Source organism: Pinus tabuliformis, chromosome Q, assembly GCF_031772625.1.
Source record: "Pinus tabuliformis cultivar Carrire ecotype Pingquan chromosome Q, CPIR1, whole genome shotgun sequence".
Classification (NCBI taxonomy): Eukaryota; Viridiplantae; Streptophyta; class Pinopsida; order Pinales; family Pinaceae; genus Pinus; species Pinus tabuliformis.
The window spans coordinates 168,173,691-168,196,607 of NC_142296.1; the positions used below are offsets into that span (position 1 = coordinate 168,173,691).

The window sequence follows — 22,917 nt, forward strand, 5'->3', positions numbered from 1 at the left end:
CTTGTTTTCAGGCCAAATGGAGCAGGCGGCAGGTATTTAAGGTGAACTTTATGGGCTAGATTCTTGAAAATCTATCGCCAATCTAGAATTAATGGACCCAAATGTGGGGGGAACATTCGAATTCAAATTCAAAAGGCACTATAAATTAAAAGTGGTTGTCCAGCAAAAAACGTTTGCCATTTTGAGAACTGAGTTGATGCACTATCAACTATGTATGGACCTTTCGGACTTTGAGGCTTTGAGAGCAAGTTTAGTATTTGAAACATTGTCGAATGAGACACAGGACCTCCTAACTAGAATGATGTAGCACCTGAAGAAGCCATGGACACAGGAGTAGTGACAGCCAAGGAAGTTGCGCAAGACATTGCGGAAGTGGAAGCCCCAGAGAGCATTGAAATAATTGTTGAGGTCCCTAAATCCCCACGGACATCGATACCTAAGAAGGATAAGCAGGCCATGATACTGGTGTGCATGTCACCCTGAAATCCACTGAGGACCAAGCTCATTGTAGGAAAAAGGGAAGGCCATTAATCTGTAGGCTGATGAGGAGTAAGAGTTTGAAGAAATCCTGGTGGAGGAGGAGAATGTAGAGATGGGCGTCAAAACCTATGGCGCGGACTCTATAACCCGGTTAAATGAATATGATCCTCCATGAAGGGGTAAAGCTAAGGTGTTGAAGGATATAGATGATAGCAAGAGCTCTCTGCAAACTCCGCTGCTCCCAGATGATATTATGTTTGAGGGAGTGCACTTGGGATGGGTTCCCGTGTTAAAACTTGAATATTGGGACCTCACAGATGACAAGAAATTAACGCATTTAGGGACTGCAAAACTAATGTGCCAGAAGATAGACGCACCAGCTGCAATGATTGAATTGGAGCCCCACAAATGGCTTAGAGGTGTCGAGAAAGTAGGGTTGTTAAACTTGCTCTGGATGCCGCATTACCACCATGCCCCAGTGACCATTTTTGTCATCAGGCAGCTACTCTACTTGGTGCATGATGGGTGCTTATGGCTGGAGCACCCCATCCCCATCACAGACCATCTGATTCACCAAATTACATGGCTCCCTTGCTTAGGGGATGATCCAGCAAACATTTCAAAGCGAAAAGGTGGCGAGTTGGCCATCGCAGAGGCCATGAAAAAGAAGTTTAATCTGGAGAAGAAGAAGCGAGGGTATGCCATCTCCAGCATGAACAACCCTATAGTCAAGGTTTTGAAACAGATATTGGCAGGGAAGGTGATGCGGAAGTGTTGCATAGATGAGGTGCCTGTGCTAGTGGTTGCACTAGCGGCGCAAGGCGCAGAAGGGATCCAGTTCAACTAGGCGAACTATCTATGTGGTGAGTTCCTTGCGAACTGTTGTGAGGCACAAGAGCAGGGCAAAACGTTTCAATATTCATGGCTCCAGCTGTCAATTGTACTGGTGGCATGGGAGCTGCCCAAAGATAGCTAGTTCCCTTTGGTCACGCCGAACCTTCTCGAGGCAGCGAAGTACACTTCACTGTGGGAAACCAACGACGCACAGCGGATCACAGAAAGAAAGATATTTTGGGGGCTAATGGAAATGAACATCCGGATGGGGAGAAATTCCAAGCCGTGGTTATCGCCCACAGTCTACAACAGTTTGCAAAGCTTTGTAGAGTTCAAAGCAAACTTCCACCATGTCTTCATCAGGGCGCGAAAGGACCCTATGAAGATGTGGCATGATTCACCGTATTTGGTGACTAACGATGTGATATTCATAGTCCTTGAGTCTTGGCTGACAAAGTGGCACGCTCCAGCTAACTCCATGGTGGAAACAGAGAAGTCTGCCATATAGCACAAGAAGGAAGAGAAAAAACTTCGGATGGCATAACTAGCGGAAAAGCACATGAAAGAAGAAGTAGTGGCTAAGGCTTAGGTGATGCACGACACTACGACATTGATGGAGCAGCAGAAAACAGTAGATGAGGAGTGTGAAGGATAGATAGAAGTCACCTTCACCTGAACTTGAGACAGACACAGAACAAGGTGGCGTGGACCCACAGACAATGTCCAACCAGCACAAGCATCCGCGACCATGGGAGCAGCTAGGGTCACGAAAGAAAAAAAAGGCCTTAAAGACATATTTCAACCCTATCGGCCTCACTGAAGAGGATTTACATGATATCGGTGAAACGATGAGGGACTCCAATGCGGAGGCCCTCCAAGAGTTTCAGGAACAACACCATTTGGTATTGGGGGCTCTTCAGGCAGAAATATAGGAGTTTTAGGTGTGCACTCCACAGGCTAGCACAGTGTCCACCAGCCTCGCAGTCAGCACTTTAGTTGCCGAGGAAATGTTGCGAGCCGTGGTGACCAACATAATAGTTATACCAAATGGAGCACTCATTACAGAGAATGAGGCCAACAGGCATATGGTCAGTAGTTTGAAAGGGGTCGGGTTAAACATGGCTATTCTCCCTCGGGAGATGCTCTATCTCCTGCAGATGGAGTCACCATAGAAATTTGGGCCAGTGAGGGTTGAACTTTACAGGTAATGAGAGAGAAGTGCATCAACATTGATCAATTGAGCCTACATCGCAACAAGGTCATGGAGCAAAACAAACATATAATGCAGGTTGTGAAGGAAGCTTGCCAGATGTTTTCGGAGTTGGCCATTGAAGAAAAAGAATTGGTGGATGTACGCGTACGTAAGTTAGCCACAGGGGTGCATGACGCAAGAGCAGAAATGGCTAGGGTTCAGCTGGAGCTAAGCCTGCAAATTGCAAAACTGCAGTTGAAAGATCGGCCTTCAACTCTGCCGGAGGTTAAGGAACAACGTATCATCGCGGTTATGAAAGTGATCATGGTGGTTCACAGTACAGTGACAAACTGCATGAAATTGTTCGAACAGTCATTCGAGGTCCTAACCACCTTGTAGGAGGACCCGAACATAGAGTTCCTAGAGATAGAGGCATGTGAGCTGCAACAGAAATACGATGAGGTAAAAGGGACCTCGCAGATAGATTCCATTACACAGAGGCTTGCAAGGATGCAGCAAGCAAAGGCGCTCAAGGAACAGTTCAATGACGCTCAGGATAAAGAGGTAGTCTTGAAAGCGCACTTACAGCCATGGGTCGACGAGGCTTATCCAATTACAACCTCCATTGAAGAAAATCTTGTGCGACTGCAAGAAACTCAAGAGAGGATTCAAGGTAGTAGTTCAACAGTAGCAGTCACTGAATAGTGCGTGGAGGAGGTCCACCAAGCAGCTGCTCAGTGCATTGCCGAACTTGCAGCGATCCAAACAGAGCTAGGAGGCCTTCACGCTAAGATCTCCACACCTGCAAAGTGACTCAAGGGTGAGTCACGATGTTTGTGTTGGGGGCTTGTTGGGCGTAGGATCCCCCAACGGCCATTTTCGGGCTTACACCCCAGATTTTGGTCCAATTTGGTAATTCCAATGTAAAAAATCCACATTTTGTGGGCACGGAGAACATAGTTGTTAAAGAGTCATAGGGCTATTTGCCCTTATTTTGATAATGTAATGTCAGCTGTAAAAGATCTACCCATGGTCCGCGGACCATGAAATTGTATAAATAGAGCGAAGCTCTAAGTAGTTAAAAAAAATCAATCTAAGATCGAATAATGAAGATGTATGTGAGATAGTTCTGAAGTGTATGTCTAAGTTTTGGGTCGTAGCATAGGTAGAGGCTCTGCAGCTGAGTGGACATAGGCCTAGTAGTCTGCAGCTAAGCATGCGGACCCCTGCAGCTGAGTGCGTAGGGCAAGTCAAGTCCGTAATCATCTGGAAGTATTAATAAAGAGAAGTTTCTATCATTTCTGTGTATTTATTTCCTATTTATGCATCTGTTGTATCGAGTATGAATTTCACTTCTAATGCTTATATGATGCGCGAAGGTGTATAATTGTATTGATTAAGTAAATGCAAGTAAGAACATATGTTTACACGAATCTAACTAAGATCTGTTAGTAAGATAAGTAAGACACTTAGCGTAGTTTAGGAGATATCATAGTTCGTTGCCTTAGCAGCGCGAAAGGAATTCAGCCCCTGGTTAGGGCTGTGTGGAAGCCGATTGTAAGACCCTGAAGATACTGAAGGGTGGAACAGAGTGCAAAGGTAGGTATAGTTGGAATAAACCAACATCACAACCATCTCAGTGGTCCGGAAACTTGGTTCCAGCATCCCCCCATTCTACTTCGGGTGAGACTTCAGTCTGCTCTCCGTGGGTTGATGCTGAAAGGACCAGTAGTGTAAGGATTTGTTTGGCTAACTAACACTGAGCTTGGGTCATGCCCACATAAGCCAACATTTTCATTAGTGGAATAATGGTGTAGATGGATTGTCTTGGCCTCAACATGATGTCGAATCATATGGTATTTTGTATTGATGTTCTTTGTTCAATCTTGGAACTTTGGGTTCTTGGCCAACTTTATTGCAGAGGTGTTATCAATCATGAGTGGAGTTGAATGTACTTGTTTTAGCTAAAAATATTCCAAGATTTTCCTGAGCCGCACAATTTATTTTGTTGCCTCAGCTACTACCACATATTCTGCCTCTGTTGTGGGATCTGCTGGCACTGATTGTTTCTGTGATCTCCAAGAGACAGCTCCTGATCCAAGACTCATAGCATAACTAGAAGTAGATACCCCGGTTTCCTTATCTCCATCGAAGTCTGAATTAGAGTATCCAATCAAGCTGAAGTTGCCCACCTGTGTATACTTTAGTCCAAAGTCTTGAGTTCCCTTCAAGTACTTTAGAACACTTTTTGCAGTAGACCAATGTCCCTCACAAAGGCTTTTGCATAAACCTGGAGAGGATTCCAATAGCAAATGAAATGTCTGGTATGGTAGTAGTCTGGTATTTGAGACTTCCTACAACCTGTCTATACGTTGTTACATCCTCAAAATATTTTCCTTCAATGGATGTGAGCTTTAAGTTTTGTTCCATTGGAGTAGTTAGAGTATTGAATTCAACCATGCCAAACATGTTCAATAGATCTCCAATTTACTTCTTTTGAGAAAGGAATATAGACTTCGAATGTTGAGTTACTTCAATCCCAAGATAGAAATGAACATAGCCCCAATCGGTCATTTCAAAACCTTTCCTCAATTCCTTCTTTATGGATGCAATGTAGCTCTCATTGTTCCCTGTCATCAAAACATCATGTAAATATACCACAAGATATACAACAATTTTTCCAACTTTCTTGACAAACAAAGTTTCATCATCAAGATCATAAGGTTTGAAATTGAGTTTCAGAAGATGCTCAGTTAATTTTTCATACCAGGCTCGCAGTGCTTGATTGAGGCCATACAAGGATTTCACAAGTTTTCATACTTTATGTTCATTTCCTTTCACAACAAATCCTTCAGGCGAGGACATAAAAACATTTTCTTTTAGGTCTCCATTCATGAAAGCAGTTTTTACATCCATTTTATGGACTTTCCAACCATTCTGAACTACTAGAGCAAAGAGTATCCATATGCTAGCCCATTTTGCTATGGGGTAAAAGTATCCTCATAATCAACCCCTTCCTTATGTGAAAAACCTTTTTCCACAGGCCTGGCTTTGTTCTTGTGAAGTGAGCCATCAACTTTATACTTGTTCTTGTAGACCCACTTGTAGCCAGTTGGTTTGGTTCCCAATGGAGGATCAACTAGCTTCCAGTGCCATTCTTTATCAAGGCATCATACTCCTTTTTCATTGCTTCTTTCCATTCATCATGAGAAACAAATTCTTTGAAGGAAGTTGGTTCAAAATATGTAGACAAATTCAATTCACAATCATAAGAAACATCCATATCAACAGGTGAATCAGAGTCATCTACATCACCTCCTTTTTTCCGAGTTGAATTTCTTGTTCCTCTCTTTCCAACCTCATTAGGATGAAAACTTTCAAGTGTCTTTGTCAACCACTTTGGGGGACCTTTCTGAATGGTGTAGGTTGCTAAGTTGATTGAGTTGGGATTGAATCAAGATTGATTCTCCCAATTTTGTCAATCACATCACTCAAACTATCATTAGTGGTTGGAGTTTCATGTGGGGAAGAGAGTGCTTCAGAAGAAGATTCAATAGATTGATATAGTATAGGAATCCCCTCTTCAAGATGTGGAATCTTATTATCAAATTCTTTAAATGATTTTTCATTTGTGAATCTATCCAAGCGATCAAGTTGTTGCTCAACAACATTGTCATCTTTGGAAGATTCAAGAGAGATTACATCTCTAGATACAACAAACTTTTTATTAACTTCATCATAGAGACGGTATGATTTAAAGGTGTTTGAATACCCCAGGAAGATACACTTACGACTCCTTGCACCAATTTTGTTTCTATGTACCTTTGGTATCAAGGCATAACAGGTGGAATCAAAGACCCTGAGATGCTTTACCTAAGGAATCTGCCCATACCACATTTCATAAGGAGTCTTGTTTTTAATCGCATTAGAGGGACTTCTATTCTTTACATATACAACACATGGAACTATATCAGTCCAAAACATTAATTTTACATTCTTGAAAAACATCATGGAGTGCACCATATTTAAGATTGTCTTACTCATTCTTTCAGCTACTCCATTCTGTTGGGGATTATAAGGCATAGTTGTTTGATGTTTTATCCCATGTTGGAAAATATAGTCTTCAAATTCATTTGAAGTGTATTCTTTTCCATTGTCAGTGCGAATAGAGCCAATATGATATTGTGCATAATTTTTAATCCATGTATGAAAGTTCTTGAATGTTTGAAAAGCATCAGATTTGTTCTTCAATAAATAAACCCAACACATTTTGGTGTAGTCATCAATAAATGTCATCATATATTTATTTCCATTTGCAAAAGGAACATGCATTGGACCACACAAATCTGAATGAATGAGTTCAATTTTTCTATGTGCTCTCGAATGTGAATCATGAAAATACTATTTGCTATGCTTTCCTAGGCTATAAGCATCACATTGCGTAAGTTTCCTAGGAATTGTAGGCAAACTAGTAACACCATTTTTCTTCAACAAGCGGAGACTGTCATAGTCCAAGTGTCCAAATATAACATGCCATAATAAACTTGATGGAAATGTACCTTCATCATAATTATAATTGTATGAGAAATTGTGTGCATGAGCAGAGGTCTACCTCCCCCCACCTCTGAAATTTCTTCTTCCTCTTCCTCTTCCTCTTCGACCACCTATTCCTCTGGAAGAATCTTGATCAAGATTCTTTTCTCTATGTGCATGACACACAACCTCTTTAGAAGACCGAGGAGTTGTCTTCTTCCCAAAATCTTTCTCCCTCTCAACAAATTTATTCACAAGGGCGTCAAAGGTAATTTCTTTAAGGTTTCCATTTTCTTACAATGACTCAAGATAATTTGAGTAAGTGGGATAAAGTGCCTCGACAAAAGCTATCAGAGGAATGTCCAGTTCAACATTAGTGACTTTGATATAATGCATAATAGATTTTACTTCTGATGTAAGAGAAAGAGGATCATCATTTTGTAATTCAAGGCTGGACAATTTAATTATTAGTTGAAGAACTTCAAGTGCAAAGTGTGAGTCATAGAGTTCCTTCAGGTTTTGTAAGGCTTCAAAAGCATTTGAAAATGGTGAAATATGATGACTCACCTCTTGATTTAGAGATGTTGCAATCAGGGCATAGACCTTGCTATTCTTATTTTCCCAAATGGCGAATTCCTTGTATGAGGTAGGCTTTTCTGGTTCTTTGTCTTCATCTCCAACACAAACTCCTTTCCACAACTCATTAAAAATGAGAGTGTGTTTGATTTTCCGAGACCACTCAGGATAGTTCTCCTTCCCATTGAGAACCACTCCCACAATAGATATCAATGGGTGCATTTTAAAAATGTGTACTATGAAAAAAATTGCTCTTCTACTGGTAAAAAAAAAAAATTACAGATGATGTGTAAAAGAAAAGAAAAAAACTTGTGTTGTAGTAAAATATAGTTCTGATATGTATATATCGGAGGTATATTTGGGGAGGGGAGTAATAGGATAGCAGTATTAATGTGGTATTAATGGGCCAGTGTAATGGGAGAGCATATTCACATATGGACTTAGGCGTATGGACTATGTATTGGTAGCCCGGTGGGCATGATATGGTATACGGGTGGAGGCATAACGGAGGGGAGGTCTGATGATACCTTAGACTGGAAGTAAAACTAGCGTATATCAATACCATGATTCCACTGGATGGAAACGATTAACCTGTATATGGAGTTCCGACTATATTCCAAGGGCCGAGTGGGAGGGCATATGGTAGTGGGAGGCGTTAGTGTCAGTATCTGCATACTTCCATCAAGGATCAAAATTCACTCTTTCTATTTTCATTTTAGGTGTCCCATACTGCAATTTTTGCATCATTCCATTAGGTCATGACACACTGATCCACTCATGGTTTTTCTCTCTTCATAAAATCTAATTTTTTTCCCTCATAGAGTATACTTGTTGATCCTTCTTCAGATTGATTTTGGTTATGTAGTCATCATTTCATTAGGTCATAGGGCATGATTTCATTAGATCTTAGGGTTTTACCACCAAGGTCAAAGGTTTGATTTTAAAGGGTAAATAGAGGCCAGTAAGGGTAGGAGGATGACTGATAAGACAAGGATGATGATATGTAAGTCATAGCTACTGAGTTATTATCTTTTAACCTAATGTAATTTTCACCTCAAAAACATGCTTTTGAGGTGAAAACAGAGTATTTTAGTTTATTTGTATTTCATATGTAAGTTTATGTTCATTATATGTAATAAGTGACTCTTCAGTTTTTCCAACTCCATTGCCAAGGGCACAATTCAAAAGTGCCAGATCATCATCCACCTATCAAAAAAGGAAAGGGTCAGAAAACCAAGAGAAATTAAATGAAAAAGTGAAAGTGACAAAAAACATTAGCAAAGTGGGTTTGAGGAGCTAAAGATTAAATTCAAGGGTGTATAAATATTTTCTTTATTTCCCTGTTACCTTGCATTGAGCAAAACCCAGCAGTGTTTTTTACAATTTGAGGTCAAATCAGCAGAAATAGTGGAGGCACTGCGCACTCCCTTTAGGCGCTGCGCACTCCACAAAAGCATTGCACACTTCCTTTGGGCACTGCGCATTTGGCTAGTTTTGCCCATATTCATTCTTCAGCGTTCCTAATACCTCCTCAGCCTTAAAACAAGCATAACCTTCACATTGTCTGCTGCCATCATATCAGTTGCCACCAGGATTCCAGAAGTTGGGGAAAAATGGTTCAAGCAAGGTGAAATAGAAGCACATTTTTATGAACCATACATCAAACCTAGGTATAGAAGTGAAAGAAAAGGTTATTTCCCTTTCTCATACCTCCTTGACAGATATGCATCTATGATGAGGATTATAATGAAGTATTTTTCATGTGAGGGTAGATTCTCTAGGGTCTATTGTTACCACATCCGATTACCTGTGCATTTCATTAGGACTAAAATGCTCAATATACACTACTATCTTTTTAGGAGTGTTGAGAAGATGGCTTACATTGCCCAAAAGAGAGAATACAAAGATCAAATGAAAATCTTATTTTTCTGATTCCCTAATAAAGATCATAGTTCTTTATCACCTTAAAGAACTTAACATTGCATGGAGTACATTTATAGCTAACCCCATTTTCACTCAAGTTTCCACTCAAAATGTTCAAGACATTCCATCATCATCTCATCCACCAACCTCCATTCCTCCATCTCAGCCCATGCACTATTCATCCTCCTCTGATGATTCAGTCACACCATCACCCCCATTATCACCATTCCATGGACCTATTCTTTCATCTAACAGGAAAGAGGACAGTGACAAAGAACAAAGTGACCAGGGTCAAAGCAGCAAGCCCGGAGAGACTAATTTATGTACTATGGTACACACCTATCAGAGAGGAAATAGGAAAGTGTTTGCCCCACAGATTGTGGGAGGGGCCTTTCTCTCTTCATCAACAAAGCAGGTACATAAAGGAAAGGAAAAAATGGTTGAAACAAAAATGCAAAAACAGGAAGAAGACCCCCATGAAACTGAGCAAGATTTTGAATTAGTGGACTTAGATGAGGAAGATGAAAAGGAAAACACCAAAATGATCCTCAAAGAGCAAGAAGCATTGATAGGTGAGTTGCAGTTGAAACTACAAAGAGAAAAATACATTATATCTTATTATGAACAGGAAAATAGGCAAATGGAGACCAAGCATGAGCTTATGGAAGTTCAGCTCATCAAAGCTAAAAGGGAAGCTGAAAAGACTAAAATCAAACTTGAGAAAGCCTATGGTGACTATGGTGAACCCATGGAGGAAAAAATTCCCAGGAGGAGACCTAGGACTAGAGGCCTAAAGCGAGCTTTGGAGCTTGAAAGAGAAAAAGAAGCTCAACTTGCCAACCAACTCACCTTAAATGAACAATTTGGCATAATGGTGAATGAGAACCAGGAATATTGGCTTGAGAGGGTTAACACTCATCTTGAGGACCTGTTAGCTAAAGCTAATAGAGATATAGAGGTTCAAATAAGAATGTCCAAATACTATTCCATGAGAAACAAAATTGCTAGAGCCAAGCTCGAAAGGGCTCATGCAAACATTGAGGCATTAACTCATCAGAAGGAGAAGGACAAGATTGACGTATTGGTGGAGGCTTCACTCCATGCATAGTCACCTTTAACATCAGTTATGTCAACCATTTTTGAAGACCCTAAACTCAATTTTTTTCTTTTTAGCATTTCCTGTTTTCTTCAGGTAATTTTTGTATCAGTCCCTTGGTCAAACGCGCAGCGCCTAGGGTGATGCACATTTTTTTGGGGCATATTTTGGATGAATGGACACCACCATTAGATTTAGAAGAACATTTACACTCAGGAAAACCATGTTTCCAGATTTGAAAGTCAAAACTACTAGGTCGAAAAGGCCAAAAACCACTTAAAAATCATGTTTCTACCTATTTTCCGAGCCAGGCGCTACGTGTTTGAGAAGTCTTGGGAGATTGCAGTATTGGAGGGGAAAATCAATCTCAATTTGAAAACTAAGGGCACTTTTCGAAACTACATAGGATAAGATTTCCAATAAGCTATCCTGAGCTAGATTTGGACACCAAGAAGGTAGTCAAAACTCACTTTGAAGATGGCACTATGTACTTCCTTCAAGCGCTGCGCATTTGATAAGCGGCCAAATTTTTCACTGTTTCTCTCAGAAAATACTTTTCACCTATGGCATTTTGATTTTTCACTGATGTAATTCATAATGATGATGTAATTAAAGTGTGCTTTTGTTACCTAGGGTAGATACATCAGATGAATGGCCTAAGTGGTATGTAATCAATTAGTTTGCTTCATATTAGGGATGAGTCAGTTTGACCACAGTAGTCTTTAGCTACCAGTTCAGTCTTTTGTGAAATTGCTCCTCCTCTCATGGATTCAACCCCTGAGTCTAGGATTATTTGTTTTGAGGCATATATCATGTAGTTTCTCAGTCATTTTACAAGTTGGAACAAGTTGGATGCTCAGACATTGATTGTACACCTTTGTAAGCAGTTTGGCAGGATATTAATAAGAATTGCAGCTATTTTTATGGGATCCCTGTGGTATAGAGTTTTAGTATAGTTTGTTTTTCTGTGATTATACGTTTATATGTTTTATGTGTTCCATTTATCATTTCATTGCTTCTAGTTGAATGTTTTCAAGTTTGATAGGAAGAATTCATTGCATCAGTGCTCTGTCTTGGGAAACCATTCACCATTGTATGTTTTCGGCAGTCCAGGAAGGATCCATGATTGTTACATGCCCTTCTTAGCTCCTCATCAGTCTAAAACACCTCACCCCATCCAGCCTAAGAGTGCTAAAGCCTATGCCTACCTTGCCCCATAGAACACCCTGCATTTCTGACCTAAGTTGCCCAACTCCTCTTGATCCGACAAAACCTCTACAAAATCCAATCAAAACTTTTGAGCTACTATACCTAGCCTAAAATCCTTAACCTAATCCAGTCATCTTGACTGAGATCCTTACGAAGAGAGCCCTCTCCCGGCCTAGTAGGGCTAGCTACTTGGCTAAGCTTGGTTTGTGGTTACCCTGGCATTGCCTCCCTTCAGCTTGAGGTCAATCTAGGTGATAACATAGTGGCGACCATACTGGGGAATGTAGTTTTATGTTCCTCAGCAAAATGTATCATGTTTAGATCTGATTTTTAATGGTGGAAAATGATCAGACACTGTAAGGCTGAAATCATTCACCTGGTGACTCTAAATCAGTTTCGAGATTAGATCCAAGTACTCCACTGGAGAATGAACCTAATCAGCAAAAATATGAAAGGACAATATGGAAAGATCAGGTATACAATTTGGAATTTCATCCAAGACATTATGTTCTTTGTTATAAATTATTTCTTCTCTTTTCCTGAGAATGTCAAGAAGGCTTTACAAAGTATATTGTATTTGAGAAATGATCCTAGACTTGCATATGATTCCTTCCCTTTGAAGATTGCGAATACAAAATATTCGCATGCCTTTGATCTTGATCAAGTCTCTTCTTCTGAATCTTATGATGACCATCTTCAAACTGATGAGCCTAAAGAGACCAAGACTGATTCTACATCTTTTGTACATACGCATACACCTTGTAAAATTCCAGATCAATACAAACCACTCATCTTACCTCCTATACTCCATTCTTTCCCTGAAAATCCTTACCTATATCTACCAAGATTTGATGGTGAATGTGACAACATCACTGCTGAGAGACATGTATTGAATTTTGAGTCTTTTCTTAACCTTTTTGAAGTTTATGAAGAGGATGTCAGTATTAGAATTTTTTCTCTTTCTTTGCAAGGCAAAGTCAAGAGTTGGTTCAAAACCCTTCCTGATGCGAGCATCTTAGATTTCCAGCAGTTCGTAAAAATTTTCCTCGACATGTGGGTGGTCAAACAAAACCCTTTCTTGATTATAGAAGAGTATAACCAACTGAAAAGACTGCTAGGGGAGACAACACAACAATTTTATACCAAGTTTAACCAAGTCTATTTTTCGATGCCTGTTAATATAAGAACTCCTCCTGGATCTGCTCTCTTGCGCCATCCAGAAGCCTTTGATCCAGAAATGGAGTTCCCGCTGAGAGAAAGGAACCGCACAACACTTGAAGAGATGCAAAACAATGTAGTAGATGTAGAGGCTAATTTGCTGATCAGAAGGGCTATTTGAAGGAAGAAGAGATGAAGGACATAGATCTAGAAGAATCGAAATCTTTAAAGGTAAAGCTCAAAATTTGTGTAAGTGCAGTGGAAGAGATGATGCAAAAGATCACCACAAGGAATAAATGTGATGTTCAAGACCATGGCTCGTTGATTGAAGAAAAACAAGTGGCTGATCCAAAACATTTTCTTTCTTATCCCAATTGTCATAGATCTGATAATGATTATTTTATAGATCATCTTGGAGAGGAGAGATCTATTGATCTGACATGTATGCTTGATAATGTGTTTTATGTTGATGATTTTCCTAAGTTTGATCAATATGATTATGATTATGTTCTCCAAACAGAAGCTTGTCTTGCAGACAAATCAGCAACTAGTTTGTGGAAGGAGGAAGTTCACTTTCAGCAGCTTGAATACAGTGATCATTCGTTGCATATTAGCTATGGAAGTGAGGAGGAAAGTGAAAAAAAAATTGAAGTAAGTGAATGTTCTTTGCCTCTTTGTTTTACTTCGTTTCAAATCATCAAAGAAAAATTTCGTGCAATTAGAAATCAACTGTTGATAAGTTTCAATCTTGACCATCTAGAGGGAAATCAAATCCTTGTTCAAGACATCTCAAACCTAGATTTGCAACCCCCGAATGCTATTGAATGTCAGGTTGCAGATGAAAACTTGGAAGCTGGAACATATGATCAAATGATGCAAGATGATTTTATACCATTATGTTTTGAATAATTTCAGTTTTTGAAGGGAATTTGGCATAGTGTATCTTCAATAGAGGATGAGCGGCCTGTAGAAAATCATGCAATCTCATTGGAACCAATAAAAAATGGGTTGCAACATTCTTTTCAAGTTTTTCACAATCCAATAGCTGATGTGTTGGATGATATATGTAGTAAAAGTCCTTCTCCATTAGCTAACTTTGAGCTTGAAAAAAGTATTCATAAAAACTTGATCTGGCAGCCGATTTATTTGTCATTTTCAGAAGGAGTCTCATCACAAAGCTCAGATGAAAGTTTTCATTCATGGTATCAGGAGAAGAAAAGTAATCCATTGGATGAGCTAAGTCCTACTGCACATGAATTTCAAGATCCTCATGCAGTCTTTTTGGAGTCAGATAGAACATCCATATTATTCAATCTGGGAAAATTTGGATTTGTTGACAACTTTTCATGGGAGTTGTATTTCAATAGTTCTCTCTTCTTTCTCATAGACAAGCACTTGCAGAGAATTCAAACAGTAGCTAGAATGCTTACTTGGTTGCATTGGTTGTTTCATTTCACCTGATCAGGTGATGAATGGACCATTTAGAGTAGGTTTTATTGAATAAGCCCCATTTTGAGTATCTTTTCCAGTTTTCCAGTTGTGTTTTAGTATTGAGTCAGTTTTTAGTTGAGTAAAAGTCAGTTTCTATCTTTGATTCATCAGTATTTAGTCATGTATTTCAGATTCAGTTTATTTTTTATTTTTTTACTCCATGCCCAATGGATAAGGCTAGTTGGTCTATGGTGTTCTTGGCGCCTCCAAGGAGCTACCATCCCCATTGGAGCCAATGTTAGTGTTAGTATCTTCATACTTCCATCAGGGATCAAAATTCACTCTTTCTATTTTCATTTCAGGTGTCCCATACTGTATTTCTTGCATCATTCCATTAGGTCATGACACACTGATCCACTGATGGTTGTTCTCTCTTTAGAAAATCTAAATTTTTTCCCTCATAGAGTATACTTGTTGATCCCTCTTCAGATTGACTTTAGTTATGTAGTCATCATTTCATTAGGTCATGGGGCATGATTTCATTAGGTCTTAGGGTTTTACCACCAAGGTCAAAGGTTTGATTTTAAAGGGTAAATAAAGGTCAACAAGGGTATGAGGATGACTGATAAAATAAGCATGATGATTTGTAAGTCATAGCTACTGAGTCATTATCTTTTAACCTAATGTAATTTTCACATCAAAAACATGTTTCTGAGGTGAAAACAGAGTATTTTAGTTTATTTTTATTTCATATGTAATTTTATGTTCATTATATGTAATAAGTGACTCTTCAGTTTTTCTAACTCCATTACCAAGGGCACAATTCAAAAGTGCCAGATCATCATCCGCCTGTCAAAAAAGGAAAGGGTCAGAAAATCAAGAGAAATTAAATTAAAAGTTGAAAGTGACAAAAACGATTAGCAAACAGGTTTTGAGGAGCTAAGGATTAAATTCAAGGGTGTATAAATATCTTCTTTATTTCCCTGTTACCCCGCATTGAGCAAAATCCAGCAGTCTTTTTTACAATTTGAGGTCAAATCAGCAGAAACAATGGAGGCGTTGTGCACTCGCTTCAAGTGTTGTGCACTCCCTTCAGGAACTTCACACTCCCTTCAGGTGTTGTGCAATCCATTCAAGCACTGCACACTCCCTTCAGGCATTGCGCACTCCGCAGAAGTGTTGCGCACTTCCTCTGGGCATTGCACGTTTGGCCAGATTTTCCCATATATATTCTTCAGCGTTCCTAATACCTCCTCAGCCTTAAAACAAGAATAACCTTCACATTGTCTGCTACCATCATATCAGCTACCACTGGGATTCCAGAAGTTGGGAAAAACGGTTCAAGCAAGGTGAAATAGAAGCACATTTTTATGAACCATACATCAAACCTAGGTAAAGAAGTGAAAGAAAAAGCTATTTCTCTTTCTCATACCTCCTTGACAAATAAGCACCTATGATTAGGATTATAATGAAGTATTTCTCATGTGAGGGTATATTCTCCAGGGTCTATTATTACCACATCCAGTTACTTATGCATTTCACTAGGGTTAAAATGCTCAATATACCCTACTATCTTTTCAAGAATGTTGAGAAGATGGCTTACATTGCCCAAAAGAGAGAATACAGAGATAAAATGAGAAGACTATTTCACCATTCCCTCATAAAGATCATAGTTCCTTATCACCTTAAAGAACTTAACATTGCATGGAGTACATTTATAGCTAACCCCATTTTCACTCAAGTTTCCACTCAAAATGTCCAAGACATTCCATCATCATCTCATCCACCAACCTCCATTCCTCCATCTTAGCCCATGCACTATTCATCCTCCTCTGATGAGTCAGTCGCACCATCACCCCCCTGATCACCATTCCATGGACCTATTCTTTCATCTGATAGGACAGAGGATAGTGACAAAGAACAGAGTGATCAGGATCAAAGTAGCAAGCCCGGAGGGACTAATTTAGGTACTATGGTGCACATGCATCAGAGAGGAAATAGGCAAGTGTTTTCCCCATATATTGTGGGAGGGGCCTTTCTCTCTTCATCAGCAAAGCAGGTATATAAAGGAAAGGAAAAAAGGGTTGAAACATAAATGCAAAAACAGGAATAAGACCCCCATGAAGCTGAGCAAGATTTTGACTTGGTGGACTTAGATGAGGAAGATGAAAAGGAAAACGCCAAAATGATTCTCAAAGAGCAACAATCATTGATAGGTGAGTTGTAGTTGAAACTACAAATATCAAAATACATTATATCTTATGATGGACAGGAAGAGAGGCAAATGGAGACCAAGCATGAGCTTATGGAAGTTCATCTCATCAAAGCTAAAAGGGAAGCTGAAAAGACTAAAATCCAACTTGAGAAAGCCTATGGTGAGTATGGTGAGCCCATGGAGGAAAAAATGCCTAGGAGGAGGCCTAGGACTAGAGGCCTAAAGCGAGCTTTGGAGCTTGAAAGAGAAAAAGAGGCTCAACTTGTCAACCAACTCACCTTAAATGAACAATTTGGCATAATGGTGAATGAGAACCAGGAATATTGGCTTGAGAGGGTTAATACTCATCTTGAGGACCTGTTAACTAAAGCTAATAGAGATACAGAGGTTCAAAGAAGAATGGCCATATACTATGCCATGAGAAACAAAATTGCTAGAGCTAAGCTCGAAAGGGCTCATGCAAAAATTGAGGGTTTAACTCATCAGAAGGAGAAGGACAAGCTTGACCTATTGGTGGAGGCTTCACTCCATTTGTAGTCACCTTTAACATCAGTTATTTCAACCATTTTTGAAGACCCTAAACTTAGTTCTTTCTTTTTAGCATTTCTTGTTTTCTTCAGGTAATTTTTGTATCAATCCCTTAGTGAAACGCGCAGCGCCTAGGGTGATGCACACATTTTTTGGGGCATATTTTGGAGGAATGGCCACCACCATTGGATTCAAATGACCATTTTCGCTCAAGAAAACCATGCTTCCATATTTGAAAGTCAAAACTACTAGGTGGAAAAGGCTAAAAACCACCTAAAAATCATGTTTCTACCTATTTTCTAAGCCAGGTGCTTTGCATTTGAGTAGTCTTGGGAGATTTTAGTTTTGGAGCGGAAAATCAAGCTAAATCTAGAAAATAATGGCATTTTTGGAAACTAGATAGGATAAGCTTTCCAATGAGCTATCTTGAGATATATTTGGACACCAGGAAGGCAGTCAAAACTCACTTTGAATATGGCACTGCACAGTTCCTTCAGGCACTGCGCATTTGACACTGGCGTTGTGCATTTGATAGGCATCGAAATTTTTCATTGTTTCTCTCAGAAAATACTTTTCACGTGTGGGATTTTGATTTTTCACTAACGCAATTCATAATGATGATGTAATTAAAGTGTTTTTTTGTTACCTGGGGTAGATACATTAGATGAATAGCCTAAGTGGCATGTAATGAATTAGTTTTCTTCATATTAGGGATGAATCAATTTGACCACCTTAGTCTTTAGCTATTAGTTCAATCTTTTGTGCAACTACTCCTCCTCTCATGGATTCGACCCCTGAGGCTAGAATTAGTTGTTTTGAGGCCTATATCATGTAGTTTCTTAGTCATTTTACAGGTTGGACTCAGTTGGATGCTTAGACCTTGATTGTACACCTTTGTAGTATTTTGGCAGGAGATTAATAAGAATTGCAGCTATTTTTATGGGGTCCCTATGGTATGGAGTTTTAGTAAATTTTATTTTTCTATGATTATATGTTTATATGTTTATATGTTTTATGTGTGTCATTTATCATTTCATTGCTTCTAGTTGAATGTTTTCAAGTTTGATAGGCATAATTCATTGCATCAATTCTCTGTCTTGGGAAACCATTCACCATTCTATGTTTTCAACAGGCCAGGAAGGATCCATGATTGTTACATGCCCTTCTTAGATCCTCGCCAATCTAAAACACCTCACCCCATCCAGCTTAAGAGTGCTAAAGCCTATGCCTACCTTGCACCATAGAACACCCTGCATTTTTGACCTAATTTCCCAGACCTAAACTACCCAGCTCCTCCTGATCTAGCAAAACCTCTACAAAATCCAATCAAAAATTTCGAGCTAATATACCTAGCCCAAAATCATTTACCTAATCCAGTCATCTTGATTTAGATCCTTACGGAAAGAACCCTCTCCCGGCCTAGTAGGGGTAGCTACTTGGCTAAGCTTAGTTTATGGTTACCCTGGCATTGCCTCCCTTCAGCCTAAGGTCAATCTAGGTGATAACAGGAGGTATGGTGGGAGTATCGACCACACAGTGTATACCACAAGACTGGTTAAAAAAAACACAACGAACTGGTAAAAAAAACACACCATATATGTTAAAAATTCAATATTTCTAAGAATAATAGATTCATTAATTATGCGAATGGAAACTCCAAAAAATAGAGTTAATGTATCCTACATGGATGGTGATCAGTGAGCAGTGTTAATGAACTGCATGGAGGAGGGTCCATTGAAGAGCTCGGTGTTGTAGGCAGCAACAATCGGCCCTTGATTCACAAACTTGTATCCTCCATGAAATTTGTCATTGATATTAGAACACCAACATTCGTTGTATCAAACAGTCTCGTTATTACACCCTCGTGATTCCCAGGCAGTGAAATAGATGTCAGCGTATGGGAGGATCCTAGGCGGTGCCACCAGCAGCCTTCTCTACCTTCTTAGCAGCAGCGGGAGCTTTAGCCTTGGGCTTCAACTTGTTAGCTTATAAACAGACAATGGGTTTAGAGGTCAAGGTGTGTATGGTAGTAGAGGATTGTAGTTGGTTAGCACAATGAGTAAGGAAAACCAGCGTATGTGTATGGAAGCATTACACAATGTTTGGATAGAGGCCAGTGTGCAGTCTAATACTAGGATCAATTGGGAGCCTCTGAGGCAGCTTTAATAAAAAATGTGGATGTACACCAAATTATCATGCAGAGGGAAGAACTCAGAGAATGATAATAGGCAGAGAAATTGACAGAAATGACAGATTCTAGAGCTGCCAGAAAAGTGGCATAAGGGAGTTATAGGAGAAGAAAAGTAAAAATAGAGGTTGGCTCTAATACCATGTCAGGCCAGGAGGTAACTCCTCAAATGAAATATGTTTATTCATTTAGATTTCTCATAGTTATATACATGAGGGAGTGACCCTTGGGTTTCATCTCCCGATGACTCTTCCTTTTCCATTATTTATTATTTACATTGTTTACAATTGTTCACCCAATCCCCATGATTACATGTCAACAAAATATGATATTTAAGATATCGATTTTGGATATCGGATATCGGATTTTTGGTTTGGTGCACATTTAAAAACTTACGATATCAACTCGCCTCTGATATCCGATATCGAAAACATGCGATGGTTATTTAAGTTTTAATGAAAGTTGGTCTCCTTATACCTCCCACTCCTCCTCCTCCATTCATTTCGATCCACTCGTGTATCTAATAGCCATGTGAACGAGTTTTGTAATATATTATTTTGTAATATAATTATATATTATATTAAAATTATAGTATAATATATTCTAATTATAATCTTAATTCATTTTAATTTTTAATTTTTAATTATATATAATTACTTTGTAACTAATATAATATTTTAAAATTAATCTTAGTTAAATAATCACTGATTAATTTAATTAAGGATTAGATTTATATTTAAAATTTTCCTATTTTTAGCCCACGTGGCAATTTTTCCAAAATTCTGGTAGTTTTGACTCTTCAACTTTGGAAGCTCATAAGTTGAACTTTACTTCGCCAAATGAAGCGAATAAGGACTCCTTGGATAGATAATATCATGGAGAATATTTCTAAATTAGTTGCATGACGAGATTTAGTAATTTAATGAGTCTAAAATTTAGCATGAGATCAAGCTCCGAATTTGTAAAGAAAAATAATTTTCTGAGTTTAATTTTTTGCATTTTCATTTGCTCATAGCCACATATATCCATTTGACAATGTTCTATTTGAACAATAGGATATTTACAAGGATTAATGAAAATATCAAATTTCCTTTTATTTCTTTATTTACTTAAGCTTTCATTGGAAGATGTTTTATTTTCGAGATTTTATATTTTATATTTTAATTTGTGTTTTAATAAATTTCGATTGGTTTTGGCGGGAGAACAATTAAAGAGATTATGAGGAGAATATTTCAATCAATGGTATTACTCCAACAAGAGGGGAAAAGAATTTGGATCAATGAAAATTGTTAGAGCAAAATTATTCTTCAACAACTCTCCTATTTGCAATTTATTTTTGTAATAATAATGATGGTTTGTAGAATAAATAAATCGGGGGTCTTCTCTTCTCTGCAATTATGGAATTCTTAAAGCACTATTGTAATAGGGGTTTCATTGTTGTAGTGAGATAGAATCAATATTAGATTTGGGGATTATTGGGATTTATCTTTTGCAAATCTTAACTATGTATGGGAAGCAAAGTTTTCACTATTGTAGTTCTTGTTTTAACAACATAGTTTAAGATTTGGAGGAGATTGTAAGAGATTCAAAGAATTGGGCAAGAGACGAGGTTTAATTAATCTATTTTTTGAATACTATTATTTTAAGGGTGGTTCACAAACACTGGGTGGCCGCTACATCCATGAGAAAAATCAAGGTAGATAAATTCGAAGGGATCTAACTACCGGCCAAAAAAGAAGAGCCTAACCCCAAGGGAATCGAGGCGATTTGACCCAGTGAATTCCCAACTGGTGAAGTACTTAGCAACTGGAAATCGAACAACTAAGCTAACCTTTGGGGCTTTTTAAGGGTGGTTCAAAGACACTAGGTGGTCACTACATCCATGGGAAAAGCCCAGGTAGATCAACCCAAAGAGATTTAGCCACCGACCTGTCACACGGAATCTGTCAAGGGTGCGGACACGACTGACCTTCCTAGAAGTCTAAGACATTCTAATGACAAACAAGACAAAATGGAGTGATCTTTCTCTAAATACACCTTTTACAACATGAAAACTACAAGTGTTTAGGCTTACCTTATTCCAAAACGCTGTTGTTGAAGTCCGTTCTTGACGATCCAGATGAGCTCCTCCTTCAAGTCAATTCCTGCAACCACAAACAATCAAACAATTACCAAGCACTTGCATTTCATATAATAAAACATATATTCAACATGCAGACCAAGGAACACATGAAATAACTCATTAACACAAGCTATTGAGAAAAATAAACCAGTTTGTATTAATAACGAAACAAAGAAACTCTTACAACCTGGCCTTGGTGTTGTGCAAGTTCCTCCCAGGGTCCATCAAGGGTTTTCCTCTACTTTGACAAAGCTCACCCTCTCCCAAGTAGAATCAAGTGAAGACAATCTCTCCTCACAAAGGCTCTAATGGAAGACCTAAATCCTGCAGCATTTACCCAAAGAAAATGTATAGCTCCAACCTCTTCTCCTTCTAGCTCAATGCCTTTATTTATAGTGCTGTAAAGAGGTTATTCAGGTCCACTATCAATGGGATCATCCCCCTCTTTGGGTGGGATAGCTCCCTTATTGATGGGATAAGTTCCCCCTTAATAGAGATACATGAACCAACTGGAGGCGCATCCATTTCATCAAACCGACCTCTAGAATGTTCTAGAAGTAACCACAAGTAACTTTTTCAAGATAAAACTCGCGCATTTTGCCTTTTACAGAGGGACGCACCTGTCCCTTAACATACAGAGCGTCCTTGGACGCAGATTTTGTGAACAAGGTCAGCGTCCCCGCAGGTAAGGCTAGAGAGAACCTGCGACCCCAGAGATAAACATAGTTTTTACAAGACTTTCTCTCTTCTTTGGGTTTGAGATGGATAACAGAGGCATGAGACTTGCCTAAGAGGGTAGCATGACTGTTGATTTGAGCCATACTAACTGTAAGTAGTCAAGGTGACATTTTTTAGTGTAACAGATTGCCCCCTAAAGTGCGAAGCCTGGAATAGAATAGGGTTTTGTAATTCTAGGAAGGGTGAAGCGCTTTATCATTTCAAGGATTGCCTTGTGGATGGCCTGGTTGGAACCTGCAATTTTCAACACAAAATACATGGATAAGATTATATCATCACTGAGGTAGGCATTCCCATACTCAGATTCAAAACTTTAACTAATGGACTAACTATTCTGATACAGGAATGATCTTGCAGTACATCATTTTTATAGACTTTTGTAGACACAGTATGGACGCAGCCATCTGTTTATGATTAGTCTACATAGATAATGAATACAAAACTCCTCGCAGCCTGGATGGTAGAAACTAGATCCAGGGTCTTCACTTCTACTTCCCGAATTGGTACGATTCTAAGCATGTGATTAAGTGATTCGATGTCGAACATGTTAGAAACCACTTGATTACCAGTCAATGATGTGAACTGTTAACAAGCGTGAGAGAAACCACCAGTAATATCAATGGTCCTCAAAGTACCAAGCACAACCCGTGAAATGTGAATAGATGTTTTGATGTCGAACACTTCACGGAATCCT

At 38.9% G+C, this 22,917-nt stretch overlaps 1 pseudogene; it reads left to right on the forward strand.

Annotated features, from left to right (window-relative positions):
- The first annotated feature begins 321 nt into the window (after window positions 1-321).
- LOC149218771 (tubby-like protein 8) overlaps window positions 322-22,917 on the forward strand; it is a 33,130-nt pseudogene continuing 10,534 nt past the window's right edge.